The following is an 18,966-nucleotide window of genomic DNA, read 5'->3' on the forward strand; positions in this document are numbered from 1 at the left end:
CTTCTACACGTATGACCCCCTTTCATTTATGGTGTTCATCTAACTCTTTGGTGGATGATTATGTGAAGTTGAAACTCTTTCAATGAAACCTCATAGGGGTGCCACCAAATGGTATATCAAACTTGATAGGCCATCCTATAGTGACTTTGCTTCCTTGTCTCATATTTTACTAAACCACTTTCAGTTTCCTTATAGGAAGGATCTTGGGACTGAATTTGTTTTCAAATTTCAAATAAGATGATTCCACTCACATATTTTATCATATTCATGAGTAGCGTAGATGCAAGAGGTTAGTATGAAATAGGATTCTTGATGATGTCCTTAGTGACTGGCTCACTTGATCCCTTCAGCCACAAATTTCTAGGGATGTCACTATGATTGGGGTGGTTACCAAAGAGTAGGTCATATTACATGCTTAACATATTGATATGATTTACTTGTAGTCAGGCACATTATATAATATCCTTCTTAATGCTCCTCAACCTTCAATAGATCCAAAATTACACAAGTTGGGACCACACTTTGATGGTGTGATTGGTTCTCTTTCCTCTAATAGTATGAGTCAACTAATTGCTCAACTTGGGAAAATGAGGGTCACTTCTCAAGCACTAGAAAGTTCCCTTGGCTCTCAAGAAGAACCATATTCTTATGAGCATTCTGCTGAGGTTCTTATAGTGAAGTTCACATCACCTAAGAATACATAGTGGCCCAAAAGAAAAAAGAATTAAAGTAATAATTACAAAAACAAACATGCTCAAGAGAACCAACAAAACCAACCTAATCAGGTTGAGGCCATGAGTGAAATATGTCATGAGATGAAGTTCCCTTGTAATATTTTTCAAGGTAAGCATCTGAATCACAAGTTCCCTCATGTGAATAAATTCCATCACCTTCGTGAGCCACTAGAATCTACCCAAAATCAAACAATATTGACTCATCCTTTCCCTACTTAGACATAATAAAAATTGGCTACATAGTATCCTCCACATCCTCAAGGGGGAAATGTGGGGCCATAGATTTATCCTAATGGAAATAGTGTACCTATCCTTTTGTGTTAGGAATGGGTTAATGTGACTATGTAGGTAAAATCTTATGACCCTCTTGAGTTGCATTCTACTTCTAAGGGCTTGACCACCATGTAAAGACCAATCCCGCATTTACCTACTTTTACAAACTCTCTAAGGTAAAGATAAGATGAGTGTCACTATGGTAAGACCCAACATCCAAGTTCTGGTTATGGAAGTGGGTTCATGTTGATGGTGCTGGATCCACCAACATTTAGGGGATCTCCCAGGTATGAAGTCCCAAATAGACCTCACACCGTTTGGTGTGGGAGTCCCATCTAATATGGTGGCCATGTTTCCATTATCTTAAAGATATGCCTTATCTCTTTCTTGTTAGCACGTGAGAGTGGTTTTCTTTGTCTTCGAACATTGAGGTTCACATGCTTACTGAGTGCTTAGTGCCGCTTGTGTCAAAGTTCTTTCACTGCAGAGAGAGAGGGTGGATGTGAGTCTCAGGCTGAAAGGGAATAGTCCCAAATCTGCTAGAGACACACAACACAATAGGACATGCGCAACTTTTAGCAGAGTAGTCCACATGGATGCGGTAGTCACAAACACAAAGTGAATAGATAACACGTACAACACCCGACGGAATAGTCCACAACAGTGCAACGAGCGTTATAACAAGTTTACGAGAATGAATCTATCGAGTGTTCGACAGAATAACCCACACGGGTGAGACAATGTTAGCAATTGATACAACACATTTCCAACAACATATGTACTAAAACAACTGAAATAGTTCAACTATCTTAATACAGGTTAAAGCAACATGCATTACAAGTGTTCAAAGAATAGTCTTACAAAATAATACAGTACGTGTGAAAATATGCTGGCCTGTTAACAAGCTTCTCAATTAAGAAAAAGTTCCAAGACACATCCGTACAACATTACATCACTAACCCCGATAGTGGGGCATTGGAGCCACTGCTCACTCCTCAAAGAAAATATTACAAAATCTCAAGGCTATGTGGGAGGAGCCAAGGTGAAAACTATTTTTCATGTACAAATGAGGGGTGTTTATAGCACAGGACAAAACTGAGCCTTGTGATCGTTAAAATTGCCTAATGACTGTTTAACTTACATGACTCTTCAACTTTACATGACTCTTCAGATTTACATGTGGGTCTCTTGGACTTCCACTTTACAATACATTGATTACAACAGTGTGACCCATAGTAGTGATGTGGCCGAGATGACTCACATGTGACTCGACATTATAGTACTGGTATGTTCATACTGCTAGTGGCATGCATTCCAAGCTATAGTGCTACTGAGTGATGGATGTCCTCTTGGTGTATCATAGCTTCACCTTCGTATGGCAAGGTGTCCAGAGTCTTTGATGGTCTCAACATTCACTTGATGTTGCATGTGCATGTCGCTCCTTCACTTGTACTTTGGCATTCTTCATGTGTTCGTCTGTTCGCTAACAAATATCCTTGCATGCATTCCTCGTTCATCCATTCATGAAACAATCTCCTCACATGCATTCATGGTTCATCCGTTCATGAAACAATCTCCTCACATGCATTTCTCGTTCATCCAATCGTGAATGAATCTCCTCGCATGCTTTCCTTTTTCATCTCGTTCGTATTCACGTCATGTCTCATCCATGTACTGGTATCTACAATCACTCATGATGCGACGACATCAAATCCAAAAGTATCCTAGTCTACCATGATGCATTACCATTCCCTTTCGGGTGAAGGTGACTAGGAGAGAGGACAAGGCTCTAAAACTGTGCAAGGCAGATTTCAAGCTGGGATGAGGGTTTCGGGCACTACTAGTGAAAATTTCACGGAGGTCACTAGGAGACTAAGATGGATAATCCGGATCAGTAGTGACTGTCCACAGGATCTGGATCGGCTGGAGGGCAGATCTGCGCAATATTTTCAGGGAGGTAGTGCAGGTAGCAGAGGCTCGCTTCTATTGCTGTTGAATACTAATGATAGTGAACCTTTTTATGTGCATGTTCCTTATATGCCTAGTGAATGTACTTATTCTTCAATGGAGGATACAAGTCCCACTTTACCTTCTCTTTCAGAAATCTCTACTTCCATGTCATATTTACCACCACTAATTGTGGGAGGATACATACCTCTTTCCACACCTCTCACATCTTCTTGAGGAATTCAACCAATTACGTCTATGACCCCATCACATTTTCCACCTTTGTGTATGTCTCTACCTTCCTCTAGCTTCATGTTTGGAGTGGGGGAAACTATAGTCAATCCATAGGATCTAGGATATTTACTCCGAACTCATCTCAACCTATGATTCCTACATTTAGCATAAGCATTTTTACTTTTGGGAACATGAAGTGGGGATCATTTATTGCTTCTAGTCACAATGAGGGGAACATTATTTTTTGCAATATTTCTCAACCTTGGTCTTGTTCAATTTTTGGAGCGATGCCCTAATCTAGAGGTTCCTTTTCCTTGGGGGGGGGGTGTTGTATACCTAGGCATACTATCCACATTAGTAACACTATGCCTACAAGTTCTCATGCTTACAATGATGCTTCTTCACATGGAGGCCTTTTCTCTGGTGTTGGGTATAATCCTATTGGTAGGGAAACCTATAGGATCCCTTTGTTATCTAGGGGCACTTACCATGAGGGCCATAATCCTTACACCATATCTCTTGGCCTAGGATTTTAGTATACTAGGATGAATTAAAACGTTGGCCTGCATCCTTCTTCATTTGAATATGGCATGGGAGGACCTTATGGTCTGTTAGGGGGTTAAGCCCTGATGATTCATTTGATCAACTACAAATTTATTTTTTGACACCTTGTGATTTATCAAACCCAGATAAGCTGACCACTAACCCTGTTTATCATAATCCTAGGTTGCCATGTATGCCGACCAAGTCACCTTCCAATATTCCTATTTTTGAAGGGAAATCAAGAGAGAATCCTTCTACACGTATGACCCCCTTTCATTTATGGTGTTCATATAACTCTTTGGTGGATGATTATGTGAAGTTCAGACTCTTTCAATGAACCCTAACAAGGGGTGCCACCAAATGGTATATCAAACTTGATAGTCCATCCTATAGTGAATTTTCTTCATTGTCTCGTACTTTCTTGAACCACTTTTAGTTTCCTTATAGAAAGGATCTTGGGACTTAAATTTTTTCAAATTTAAAATATGAAGATTCCACTCACATCTCTAATCATATTCATGAGTATCATAGATGTAAGAGGTTAGTATGAACTAGGCTTCTTGATGATGTCCTTAGCTATTGGTTAACTTGATCCCTTCACCCACAAATTGCTAGGGATGTCACTATGATTGGGGAGGTTACCAAAGAGAAGGCCATATTACATGCTTAAATTATTGATATGATTTACGTTTTGTCAAGAACATTATACAATATCCTTCTCAATGCTCCTCAACCTTCTATAGATCCACAATGACACAAGTTGGGACCACACTTTCATGGTGTGATTGGTTCTCTTTCCTCTAATACTATGAGTCAACTAGTTTCTTAGCTTGGGAAAATGATGGTCACTTTTCAAGCCTTAGAAAGTTCCCATGGCTCTCAAGAAGAACCTTCTTCTTATGATCATTCTATTGAGGTTCTTACATTGAAGTCCACATCACCTAAGAATACTTAGCGACCCAAAAGAAAAAATAATAAAAATAATAATAAAAAAAAAAAAATCATGCTCAAGAGAACCAACAAAACCAACCTAATCAAGGTGAGGGCATGAGTGAACGATGTCACGAGATTAAGTTCCCTTGTAATATTTTTCAAGGTGAGTATCTGAATCACAATTTCCCTCATTTGAATGAAGTCCACCACCTTTGTGAACCACTAGAATCTACCTAGAATCGAACAATATTGACTCATCCATTCCCCACTTAGCCATAATAAAAAATGCCTTGTCGTCTTGTGCTTTCTTTCTCTTCCATTTCCTTCTTGCACCAAAATCCCAAGTATGCCACACTCCTCCAAGAGTGCTCCATGAACTCTAAGTGTGCAAGAGTATGAGAGAGACAGAATAGAGAGAGCTCCAAAACTGAACTAACAAAATTCTGTGTACTGATCCTCATAAGCCTTTTTATAATGAGGCCTCTATTTTCTTCATTTTCCTCATCACTTGAAACCTGTGATATTTCACCTTTATTTTATCCTAATTTCCATCATTTTCATAAACAAATGTACCAAAATTCCATTTTGCCTTTCCAAAGCCTTTGCCATTGCCTTTGCCAATTTCCTTAGCCATTAATTAATGACAAGTGATCCCCATCACTATGATTTTTTCCAACATTCATCTTGGAATAAGTGTCCCATAACCCATGATTATTATTTTACCTTTATTAACTTTTATTACATGGATTTTTCAATTGCACTTTAACCTGCATGATTCACTACAACAAAAAAGGCCATTAGTGAGGGTCATGCCTATGACGAACCTTTAAGGTTTGTCACCAATGTTGCATATGGTGATGGTTCTTAAAAAAATGTCATTGTAAGTCTATATAGTGGTAGTGCTCTAAGGTTTGTCACCAAAGCCATTCTCAATGACACTTTTGGTGAGGGTTGTTAAAGGCCCATCACTAATTCCGTCTTTGGTGACACTTCTAGTGTCGATTTTTTTTTTCCATCACCAATGTTAGTTGTGGTTACTTTTGGTGATGGTCAAAAAATTTTCGTCATCATTGATCATTTTAATGAGTTTTTGATGACGCTATATGAATATTCCTATATTTTTTGTCGAAAGATAATGATTTAAGACCATCATTATGGAGTCTTTTTCATTATGTGTCCAAGGCAATAATGCTTAGAATCAATCAATTTGTTAATAAGTAATTAGTGTATATCATTTCCCTCAAGTAATGATAATACAATTTGCCTATGAATCAACACATGATTCATCTTCATTAGGTTTATTATTTAGAATGTTTCCCTTAGATGAAGTTCCACTAGTGTGTGTAGGAACCATATTATTTAACGATTAATCAAACTCTATCAATTTTATTAATGAGAGAGACCTAGCACCTCTGAACACTCCTGTTACACCTTGACATGCTTTGGCACACACTAACATTCCTTGGCACCTTGCATGTTGTTACACATCATTTGGTCACATTAGGCATGTTACCCACCACTTCATGGGTGATATCTGCAGGAGAAAATTTTCTCCAGGATGAGCCTTAGCCAGTAGTGAGCAGCCCCTTACAGCCTCCTACTAGCTCATTGTGTTATTTCTCTGCCACTTGAGCCAGCCATGTGGTCCCTCACCCACCTATATTGATTGTATGTTTGAAGGTGGGCCTCCCGAATCTAAAGGTATGTCTCATCATTTGGTAATTGAGTATTGGGTTTACTTATCATGGATACTTCTGGGTATGGATTGATGGGGGGATTTGGCAGAAAGGGTGGGCTTAGTTTGTGCTCTTATCCCCTTGATCTCTTTTTGTTGTTAGCCTTGGATCGTAGTCCCATGGGATCTCCTTTATTGACCATTTGGTTCTAGGGTGGTACAACTTGGGAAACCCTGACTTTGGGGGAATGGTCCCACTCCTTTACCTACATATATTACTCCCTTTCCATTCATTATACCCCATTCATCATTTCTCCCATCTGGGTCCACATAGGGCTAGCTTCACTATCCCCTTGCCCCCACCTTGGGTTAGGCCTGGAATGATGCCCAGAGGTTGAAGAAATTAAAAGAAAAATAAAAAATCATAATTGGCCACATTTAACAGGAAATTATACCACAAAAATGCAAAAGATGGTTAGGAAAAAAAAATTTCAGGTGGGAAAAAGTTAATGCATGATCTCTACCCAAATCCATGGCCATCACCTTGGTTCCATAAGCCCTAGATGAGCCTCCTTTATCATTTAGGAACCCATGATTCTCCTAAGCCCTGGAGGGAAACGAACCACCCTATCTTAAAGGGGTAAGTACTATTATATCTTATACATCACGATCTTGTCCTTTAAGCCCTGAGCAATTAATTAAAGAAATTTCATAAAAGGAAAAAGGCGTATAAAGAAGGGTGGAAAAATCAAGGTCGGGGCACCTCATGTACCATGATTGCTCTCTCCTACACATTACATACCCAAATGTGGGATTCCCATATGCCCTAATGTGTGCCCCATGATTTCCCCTCTCATTCTCTATTCTATTCCACTTATTTATCACTTACCACCCCCATTATAGGGATGTACCTTGGACATACTATCCCTTTTAAGGACTAAAACCACCTAATAAGGTACTTAGTTAAACCCCCTTGGAGCTTGGAGATACTAGCACATGCCAAAGCCCACTACGGAAGGGCATGCCATTATGAAGTGCCCACTTTGTTATCCATTATTTGTAAACACTTTTACTTGATTATTTTAATGAAAGGTTGTACTAGAGGGGTCACATTGTATCTTATGCAAGATTACAAATGGTTTCCATTTTGGTTTGGTCTCCCTCTATAGGATTCCTAACCCCTAGAGGTCTAGATTGGCACCTATAGGGTGTGAAGAGAGAACCATTGGCCTCCACAGTAGTAGAAAACACTCCATGGATCTTCATCGATGCTCAAAGACTACACTTTTCCAATGATGGTGATATGCTTAGTACATTATGCCCAACAGGTCTCCCACGGGAGCCCCACACTCTTGGTAGGTGTCCTAGGGCTTGTACGATATCATGGAAACATTCATTCCACCACTTTGACCCTTGTAGAGGATCAACAAGCATCTCTGATTCATACGGAGACCCATGGGTTAATTTATGTGCCCTGAGACCCACTAGGAGCATCAGAGGTCTACTACTTGGAGAACAAGGGGCCAACCCCTTTTCCATCATATTTCGAGTAATCTATTCCTCATTATGGCACTTTAGTACATTATTAGTCCTTTGGAGGGCCCCACAACATATTATTCGGCCCGTTATGAGGCTTATTTTTCCACTTGTGAGCTAGTTTGGTGGGCTTGTCACCAATAGGGTTTTATTTGCACATTATTTTATCATTAGGGGCTAATGTAGGCCTATAAGATAATTCAAATTCCTTAGGAGGCTATATATTGATGTTATATATATTCACTTGGATCAGCACTTGATTTGGGATCTCTCTAATCATAGAGAACTTGACATTTTTTCCTTGGAGAATATTTTTTGGAGATGGATGAATTTTGGCATATGGATTTGGGCTCTTTTTCTATTCTCAGAGCATTGTCTTGCAAAAAAAAAATTGGTTGGATATATTCCATAACGTTGTAAGTAAATTTTGACGTTGTTATTATTGTTGTTGCACACTGCTAAAATTAGGGCTAGTTCCTGCATAATTGAAATGTGGAATTAAGCATGTTTTAGCTAATTTAATGTATGGGTCAATGTTATATGAATGAAATGTCCTAGAGATTATTTTTCTCGATAATATTGCATCAATTTCTTTGAGGTATAAATGCTTGAAGGTAGCTTTTCTTTTCTTTCTCTCAACATTGGATGAAGTTGACTTTTCGGGCCTCCTTGATCAAGAAACCAAGTTCTTACTCATCATCATCCTTGACTCCATATCCCAAAGTGAATTAGGCAATGATACCTTCAAAAGGGTGATCATTTTAACCCTTTTTCCCTAGGTCTAGCCCTATTAGGTCACCAAGGGCATCAATTTCATGAGAATTTACCGAAGGAAAAATTTCGATCTCCTACACACTACTGCGCTGGTGGGTCCCCTCCCTCCTCCAAATTTGAGGCAATACTAATAGTGGAATCTTTGGGAATCCCAAGCCCTAGCTCTAGGATAAAGTTTTACTTAGAAATCCCCAAGGTTAGACCTCAACAAGATCAATACAACCTTTTGAAGTATATTATTGTTTGGTCCTTTCCTTTCACCTTGTCTAGGATAGGAAAATCATTGGTTGCTACATTCCATCCCCGAACTTGGACTGGGTCCACTTGGCCCCTTGTAGTCCCACTTATCAATAAAGATTATTTGTCAAGGACCATTTCAGAATCCAAGTTTCCCAAGGATTATAGGGATTCAGAACCTCATCTATAAGCCTATCCCTTCTCCCTGAATCCTCCAATCCTCACCCCTTATCCCTAGAGGACCAATTCCCTTGCTTAAAGAGAAAGCAAGTTCCATTCTTCACTTCATCCTTGGGAAAGGGTTTCCAGGGTCACTTTCTATCTATCCATTGACATATACTTTACAAGTGATCCTTGCACTACCAGGACTCCTCCCAACAGTTAAAGTGGGTAAAGAGCAGGGAGACTTAGTTGTGGCGATAGTGGGCTAAGCATCCACTATTACCCTTAACCTAGTAGTTTCCCTCTTAGGAACCCCTTTTAGGTCCCCTGCTAGTTTGAATAGTAACATTTATGGTGCCATTTCCAGGGATGTGATATGTGTGTATTGTTCCCCATATAACATATTGACATATTATTATTTGTGACTCCATTAGAAGAACGAATCCCTAGTTCTTCAATCACCTTCAATGTTAATGAGTGTAGGGTGAAACAAGCATCTGTAAAGGCATGTACATTCACCCCGAAGACTCCGTTTTTTCAAAATCATAAGAAATGGACTATCTCGAGGAGCAGGGTTTTCCCTATTCTCCCTATAAAAACCTTAGCACTAAAGAAGTGCTAGAGCACCTAGAAATCAGAGCATGCATCAAAGGTCGGATGCCTAAGTTCAAAGGGAGTCCCAACAAAGATCCCAATGTACATCTTCATGACTTATTCTGGGTCTTAGCCCCACTAAGGATTGGCAATGAAAACACAATTATGAGATTATTGGCCTTATCACTTGAAGGTTGGGTTAAAGATTGGTATAATTCCCTCCCTCATGAGATTACCACTGATTATGACAAATTTGAAGGTATTTTTCCTGAAAGATGGGGTGGAATCCCTCATGAAGAGTGGGAGGATCTCAGAGATGCCTCTATGGAAAAGATAAGTAATGAAAGGAGTATTCTTGAAAAGGATATTGGTAAAGGTGAGGAAAATGTCTCAAGTTCCCCTTTAATTTCTAAAGAGAACCCTTCTCCCATTACGTGTGATAAAGCCTCGAAGGAAGATATTGCTAAAAATCTTGGAGGTAGCTTTGAATCTTCATTGGGTCCACATGATTCTATGAACAAGTATGTTAGGGAAGATGAGTTTATGGAAAATAAAGATGATACCAATCTTATCTTTCTCAAGGATATCACTCCTGATGACTCACCTTTTTAAAATCTTGAGGAAGGTGATCCCATGGGCTCCTTGAAAGGAGACATTGGAGATTATTTTCACATTGAAAAGGAGAAATGGGAAATTGTTGGTCCTCAATTAAATTGTGCTCCCATTTATGATACCAACAAAGAGGATGAGGCTGAGATTGGTTTTCCCTTTCTCTGAGGCATTATTTATGATGACATGCCCATCGAGGCCCTTGAGAAAGAGAATCATAACTTTCCCTTGCATGAAGAGGGGCGGTTGGAAGTAATTGTTTATCCTTTTAGGGAAAACCCGATCTTTGCTACTAATAATGAGGAAATTTATGAGGCTCCTACCTATGATTACCTATTCAAATCGCTAAAACCTTTAAATTATGTTTTTGGGGAAGAAAAACTCGTTGAATATGACACTGCACCCTCCCCTTTTTCTTTTCCTCTCGTTCATAACTTTGATTCTTCCTCGAGTGGTTCCCTCACCCCTTGACATATAATCTCAAGTGAGCCTGAGCCATTCCCCCTTCTGAGTATAGTATCAAAGGAAAGCCCCTAATTCATTATTCTTTATCTTCCTAGGCATATCCTCACAATTGTGATCACTACATAACCTCCCTTCTCCAATGTGGCCACCATCGTGAGCAACCTATTTGTTGCACTTTGCCCTTCCCTCACCCTCAGTTCCCCTCTCATCAGAACCTTATGGCACTTGAAAAGAATAATATTATAAGCAATGATTATGATAGGGAGTTATTGATAATGATATTTCACTCTACCATTGTGTACTTATAGGGAAAACCGTACACCTCTATATTAACTTATTTTCCTTCTCCTAGGGTTTCCTTTTACCTCGAATGGAGATAATATTTTCCTGCCTCCCACCCGCTTCATCCTCCATGTAATTGTACCGACATTCTCTTTGGGATTTGCTACATGAGTAATCATAGTAGCAGGCACATGTATATTGGTATGATGATATGTTGGTTGCATTAGATTTATGATTACACTTAGAATTAACATTAGTATATTCATGTTAGGGTAGGATTCCTTGCATGTTGATTTTATCATTAGAACTAATCACATATGATGTTTCTCATGATAGATTAGATTGCATATAGCTTTAAAAAAAATGCATATTTTATTTCTTGTTGGTTTATGGGCTAAAATTAAGCATGGGTGATCATAAGACACCATGAAAAACATGTTTCCCCATGCATTTGATCTTGGACATCTACCGATAATAGGTCTGCGGTGACCAAGAGATTGTTGGAGTTCTCATGACCTCCCGTTCGAGCAACCTTATCCACTTCTTTGAGAGATCACGTACCAATTGGAGTTAGATGTTCCCTGCCACTTTGTGGGTGATAACCCCCAAGAGAAATTTTTTTACATGATGAGTCTCAACCAACAGCCAGCAGTACCTTGCAGCCTCATACTAGCTCATTGTGCCACTTCTCTACCACCTGAACTAGCCATGTGATCCCTTACCCACCTGTATTGATCGGATGTTTGAAGGTGGGCTTCAAAAATCTAAAGGTATGTTTTCTCATTTCGTAATTTATTATTGGGTTTACTTATCATGGATACTTATGGGTATGGATTGATGGGTGGTTTGGCGAAAAGGGCGGGCTTAGTTTGTGAACTTTTCCCCTTGATCTCTTTTGGTTGTTACCCTTGTCCTGTGGGATCTATTTTATTGGCCATTTGGTTCTAGGGTGGTACTACTTGGGAAATCACGACTTTGGGTGCATGGTCCCACTTACCCAGGTCCCACATATATTACTCCCTTTCCACTCACTATAACCCATTCATCATTTCTACCATTTGTGTCCACATTTCCAAAATGGGTCCACCTAGGGCTAGCCTTCCTATCCCCTTCCCCCACCTTGGGTTAGACCTAGAATGATGCCCCAGAGGTTGAATAAATTAAGAGGAAAAGGAAAAAGCATAACTGGCCACATTTAACAGGAAACTGTACAACAAAATGAAAAATATGGTTGGGCCAAAATAATTGGCACGTGGGAAAATTCCAATGCATGAGCTCTACACCAATCCATGGCCATCACCCTAGTTCCATAGGCCCTAGATGAGCCTCCTTTATCATTCAAGAACCCATTATTTTCCCAACCTTTGGAGGGAAATGAACAGCCCTACCTTAAAGGGGTAATGATTGCTATATCTTATACATCATTCTCTTATCCTTTGAGCCATGAGGAGTTAATTAAAGGACATTCTTAAAAGGAAAAAGGTGTATAAAGAAGGGTGGAAAAGTCAAGGTCAGTGCACCTCAGGTACCATGATTGCTCCCTTCTACACATTACATACCCATGTGTGGGTTTCCCCTTATCTAGCTACCCCTATGCCCTAATATCTGGCCCAATATTTCCCCTCATTCCCTATTACATTCCACTTATTTATCACTTTCTACCCCATTATAGGGATGTACCTTGGACATACTATCCCCTTTAAGGGTTGAAACCACCTAATAAGGTACTTGGTTAACCCCCTTTGGAGCTTGGAGACACTTGCACATGTCAAAGCCCAATACAAAAAGCAATTCCATTATGAAGTGACCACTTTGTTATCCATGATTTGTAAACTCTTTTACCTGATTATTTTAATGACTGGTTGTACTAGAAGCCTAGGGGATGCATTGGATCTTATGCAGGATTACAGGTGGTTTCGATTTGTGTTTGGTCTTGCTATATGGCATCCTAACCCCCAGAGGATCTACGTTGGAACATATAGGGTGTGCATAGAGAGCCATTCGCCTCTACAGCAATAGATCTGATGCTTAGAGACTGTTGGTGGCATGATGGTGATATGCTTAGTACATTATGACCAGCAAGCCCCCCATAGGAGCCCCACACTCTTGGAAAGTGTCCTAGGACTTGTATGATATCATGGAAACATTCATTCCACCACTCGGACCCTTTCATATGATCTACAGGAATATTTGATTCATATGGAGACCCATGGGGTCGTTTATGCGGCCTCAGACCCACTGGGAGCACCACTGGACTACCACTTGGAGAACAAGGGGCCACCTTCTTTTCCATCACATTTCATGGAATTTATTCCTCAGCATGTCACTTCAAGACATTATTATGCCTTTGGAGGTCCCCATGACATGTACATATTATTATTTGGCCCCTTGTGAGGCTTATTTTTCGACTTGTGAGCTAGTTTGGTGGGCATGTCACTAGTAGGAGTTTTATTTGCACATTATTTTATCATTAGCGGCTAATGTAGAAATATAGGCTAATTTGAATTCCTTAAGAGGCTATATATTGATGTTAGATACATTCATTTGGATCATCACTTGACTTGGGATCTCTCTAATCATAGAGAACTTCACATTTTTTCCTTGGAGGATATTTTTTGGAGATGGATGAATTTTGATGTATGGATTTGGGCTATTTTTCTTGCCTTTGAACTTTTTCTTGCAAAAAAAATGCTTGTTGGATATATTATATAATGTTGTAAGTAAATTTTGATGTTGTTATTATTGTTGTTGTATACTGCTAGAATTAGGGCTAGTTGTTGCATAATTGAAATGTGGAATTAAGCATGTTTTAGCCACTTTAATGTATGGGCCAATGTTATATGAATAAAATGTCTTGGAGATTATTTGTCTTGATAAGCTTGCATCATTTTCTTTGAAGTATAAATGCTTGAAGGTCAATTTTATTATTTCTCTCCACTTTGGATGAAACTGACTTTCTGGGCCTCCTTGATCAAGAAACCAAGTTCTTACTTGTCATCATCCTTGACTCCATATCCCAAAGAGAATTAGGAACTGATCCCTTAAAAAGGGTGATCATTTTAACCCTATTTTTACCCTTTTCCCCTTTTTCCCTAGGTCTACCCCCATTAGGTAACCTAGGGCATCAATTTCTCAGGAATTGACCAAAGGAAAAATTTCGATCTCCTACAAGCTACTGTGCTAGTGGGTCGCCTCCCTCTCCTCCAAATTTGAGGCAATTATAATGATGGAATCTGTTGGAATCCTAAGCCCTAGCTCTAGGATCAAATTTTATGTATTCATCCGTAAGCCTAGAAATCAAGAGGAACAATTCAATCTTTTAAAATAAATATTATTATTTGGTCCTTTCCTTTCACCTTGTCTAGGATAGCAACATCATTGCTTGTTACATTCCATCCCAAAACCTAGACTGGGTTCACCTGGCCCCATGTGCTCCCACTTCTCAATAAAGATTATTTATCGAGGACCATTTAGGAATCCAAGTTCTCCAAGGATTATAGGGATTATGAACCTCATCTATAAGCCTATCTCTTCTCCCTCAACCCTCCAATACTCACCCCTTACCCCTGGAGGACCAAGTCCCTTGCTTGTCCATTTATCCAGTGATATATACTTTACACATGAGCCCTACACTACTGGGACTCCTCCCATCAGTGAAAGTCCATAAAGAGTAGGGAGACTTAGCTGTGGTGATAGTGGGTAAGCCTCCACTATTTCCGTTAACCTAGCAATTGCCCTCTCAGGAACCCCTTTTAGGTCCCTTGTTGGTTTGAGTGGTAATAAGGAAAATGGCCATCAGTTTGGATCTTTCACTATCCATAAATGTGTCCCAAGAGTATTCCCCTCCAAAGTTATAATCTAAACCATCCCAAAGAAAGTGGAATTCCCGGATCCCATGGTACAAAAACCTTGTTTTGGCTACTTGTGTAGTTCCCTAGTTAGTTTCTATGTATACACAGAGAGGACCATTAAAAGATGTGCATAAGTACACATTTTCTTACACTATGACCCACGAACATGACTTAACGAATGTAAAAATAAAAAGTAAAGTCTAAAATCATTGTTGGTAGTGTCTACCCCAACCAACAAGCTTTGAATGGGTGCCTATTCAGTCCCGATCCCTCCCATCATGGTGGAAATTCCCTTCCTTTACGGAACCCCTGTTCCACTATTAGTGGATCTCATTCGTTGGAGAATGGATCCAAAACTTCCCAGTCTTGGCCTATAAAGCTACTATAGGTCTGAGGATTGGGAGAGGACTGTTGGAAGTAGCTTTATGATGTTGGAATAAGGTTGGAAGGTTATTTTTTCAAGGGAAAGGGTTGGATATTGTAGAAGGGACTTGAAACATCAAGGTTATATGGTTGTAATGCTTTTCTCTAGTTTATTCCTATAAAATAAATTGTTCTTTCTCAATTACATCTTTGTTGATCTAATTTGTAGGATTCCTTGATCACCTACATATATTTTGATTGTATATTGATCATTTTATGGTATATAATTGGTTAATTATTCCATTTATCTCTTTGGTTATATGTTGGATGCTTTGATCTCTTGTTTTTCTTTGTCTATGCAGATCTCTTTTAGGAAATTATGGAGAAGTTGTGGGGAGCAGTGAGAGGATCTCTAAAGCATCGAGGAGCGAATGGTTGGAAGCTTTGAAGGGGAATTAATCAATCATTTCATTTAATAGGTAATAGGCCTTTATCATTGTATTACTTTGAGTCAATAAGAGTCTAGAGAAAGGTAACAGTTCATGTTTTTTTGTTACTAGGGTTCTTTGAGTTCTAATGAGATCGCTCTTGTCCACAAGAGGGATAATTCCACATAACACATGTCTTGGAACATATTTGTACCTAGAAAATCTTGCCATGAGAAGGATACCCAAGCACATGTTGGCATTCCCTAGCACCACATAACACTCCCCTAACATGTGTTGGCATGCCCTGTAGTCCCTAGCATGCCCTTGAACACCTTGTGATGCATTGACATACACTAGGACTTTACATGCATTTGCACTTTACATGTATTGAAACCTATTATTGATGTGCCTATCATGCCCCTTTTGAAAAAGGTAAAATCCTGACTTATTAACCCTCTTATGTGTTCAATTCATTGCATTTATTTTTGTTCTCTCTTTTGTTTCCTTGAAACTCCTTGCCACATGTTGGCACACCCTAGCACCTTGCACATCCTAGCATGCCTTAGCACCTGGCATGTCTTCGCATGCCTTGGCACTATTTATCATATGTTAGCACACCTTGGAACTCCTTAGATCACTCTAACACTTCTTGACATTCCTTGGTATTCCCTAGCATGCCTTACCACTACCTAGCATACCTTGTCACTCCCTCCTTATCACACCTAACACTCATTGACACTCCCTGGCACACCCTCATATTCATTCATTTCCATGCATTTTGACCTAGTTCTCCCTTATGTTTCCTTGGTACTCCCTAACACTCCTTGGCATGAATTGGAACTCTCTAGTACACCTTAGCACTCTTCAACATGCCTTGCCACTCCATAGAAATGCGTAACACTCCCTAATGCACATTGGCACTTGGAAAGTCTTAGAATCCCTGACATGAATTGAGATGCCTTGGTATGCTTTGGCATGGTTTAAGATTAAAGTTATTTGAGATCAATTATTTGAAAGTGGGAGAAAAGTAACAAAGGAATATTTGGCACTTAGAATGCATTAACACATGGCACTATGAGATAAGTAATAGAGGAATATTTGTCACTTAGAATGCACTAACACTTGGCACTTGACAAATATTTGCACCTAGTGTTGGTGTTCCTAGTATGCCCCTATTAGAATGAATCAATATTGGTTAATTATGATAATAAATGAGAGTTATCACTCCTCTACACTCCCTGACACGCCTTGGCACTTGGCATGCAATGACACACACTATCATGCATTAGAAACTAGCAATATGCCTTGGGACATATTAGAATGACTAGTATGCTCAAGCACATATTGGCATGCCCTAACACTTCCTAGCATGTGTTGGCACACACTGGTACTCTCAACTAGCATGCACTGGTACTCCTTAGCATGCATTGACACATAGTGACACTTGATAGAAACTAACACTTTACACATATTAACACCTATTGTTCATGTGCATATCATGCCTCTCATAAAAAAGGAAAAGTCCTAACTTATTAACCCTATTATGTGTTCATATCCTTGCATTTTAAGTTTGTGCTCCCTTTTTGTTTCCTTGACACTCCCTAGAATGCATTGGCACACCTTGACACCTAGCACATATTGGCATCCCTTAGCACGTGGCACATCTTGGTAGCCTTGACATGATATGGCACATGTTAGCATGCCCTAACATTCCATAGCACACCCTAGCACTTCCTAGCATGCCTTAGAATTGCCTAACATGCCTTATCACTCCCTCTTTGGCATGCATAACACTCATTGATGGCACTCCTTGCCACACCCTCTTATTCATTCATTTCCATTAATTTTGACTTAGTGCCCCCTTATATTTACCTGGAACTCCCTAACACTCCTTGGTATGCATTCGCACACCTTGTCAATCCTCGACACACCCTACCACTTTATAGCATTGTTGGGCATGGGATCCCCTAAGGGAAGTTTTGGGGATAAAAGCCCAAATTTTGGCTAAAAAGTGTAAATCTAATGCAAGGACTCCTCATTTTGTGGGTGCAGAGCATGAAGTTGTAAATGAGTCATAGGGTTGTCCACCCTCAGTTTTGTAATGTAATGTCCGCTTTATGGATGTACCCATGGTCTGCAGACCATGGGATTGTATAAATAGAGCGAGGCTCTAAGTTGTAAATCAGTTAGTAATAGCATGAGGATCGAATATAATGATAGTGGAAGATCTAAGTGTAGAGTTAAGTCTTTGGGTTGTAGAGTAGGAGAAGGCTCTGTAGCTGAGTGCGTGGACTCCTGCAACTTAGTGCACAGGGCAAGTTGAGTCTGTAGCCATTGAAGCAATAATAAAGAGAAGTTGTATACCATTCCTGTGTATCCATTTACTGTTTTCTGCATTGAATGTATTGGGTATAAATTACATTTCTGTTGTTTATATGATGCGTGAACATATATGATTGCGTAGATTAAGTAAATGTGAGATAAAGTATCTGTTACGCGAAGTTAACTAACATATGTAAGAAGATAAGTAAGATACACAGTGTAATTTGGGGAAATAACGCAGATCATTGCCATAGCAACGCGAAAGCCTCTCCACTCTTGGTTAGGGATGTGAGCAGGCAATTATAACAAATCGCAAAGGTCTTGTAGGTCATAATAGTGCGCAAAGTAACCTGCATGAAGGTAGGCACATTTGGTCTAAATTGACCCCTCAAACATCTCCAGGGTGCAGAAACTTGGTTCCAGCATCCCCCCATACTGTTACGAGTGAGACTTTAGTCCACGCACCGTGGGCTGTTGCCAAAAGGGCTAGTAGAGTAGGGATTTGTTTGGATAATTAACTCTGAACTTGGGTTAGGCCCCATCAAGCCAACAAATGGTTCCATTGCTGGGACCAGAATATACATAGAGATGTCTAATGTCGTATCATTGGAATCCAACTAATAAGGAAATTGAAGGTTGGTTGGATAGGAGGATTCACGAGTTCGCGACGCAGGAGAATAGGAATCTGCAACTGACAAAATAAGAGTGGTTAGACTGCTACCTATACAGAGAGATCCACAAAATCTTCTTCGCATATTTCCCTACTGAGTTGTATGAGTGGATCGTGAAGCTAGCAGATAGCTAAGGAAGGTGGAAGCTTGACGGTCCTATTGTGTGGACCCCAGAGTTGGTGCACAGATTGGAAGCATTGGAGGATCAGATCACGTGCGTTGTTGATCACTAGCTCGATTAGATTATAGGAGGATTCATTACTGAGTTCACAGTAGACACTTCAGTCAGCTATAACGAGGTAGAGCGACGCTTCCTCAAAGGATTGCAAGGTA

This window comes from Pinus tabuliformis, chromosome 5_1 (assembly GCF_031772625.1).
Source record: "Pinus tabuliformis cultivar Carrire ecotype Pingquan chromosome 5_1, CPIR1, whole genome shotgun sequence".
Taxonomy (NCBI): domain Eukaryota; kingdom Viridiplantae; phylum Streptophyta; class Pinopsida; order Pinales; family Pinaceae; genus Pinus; species Pinus tabuliformis.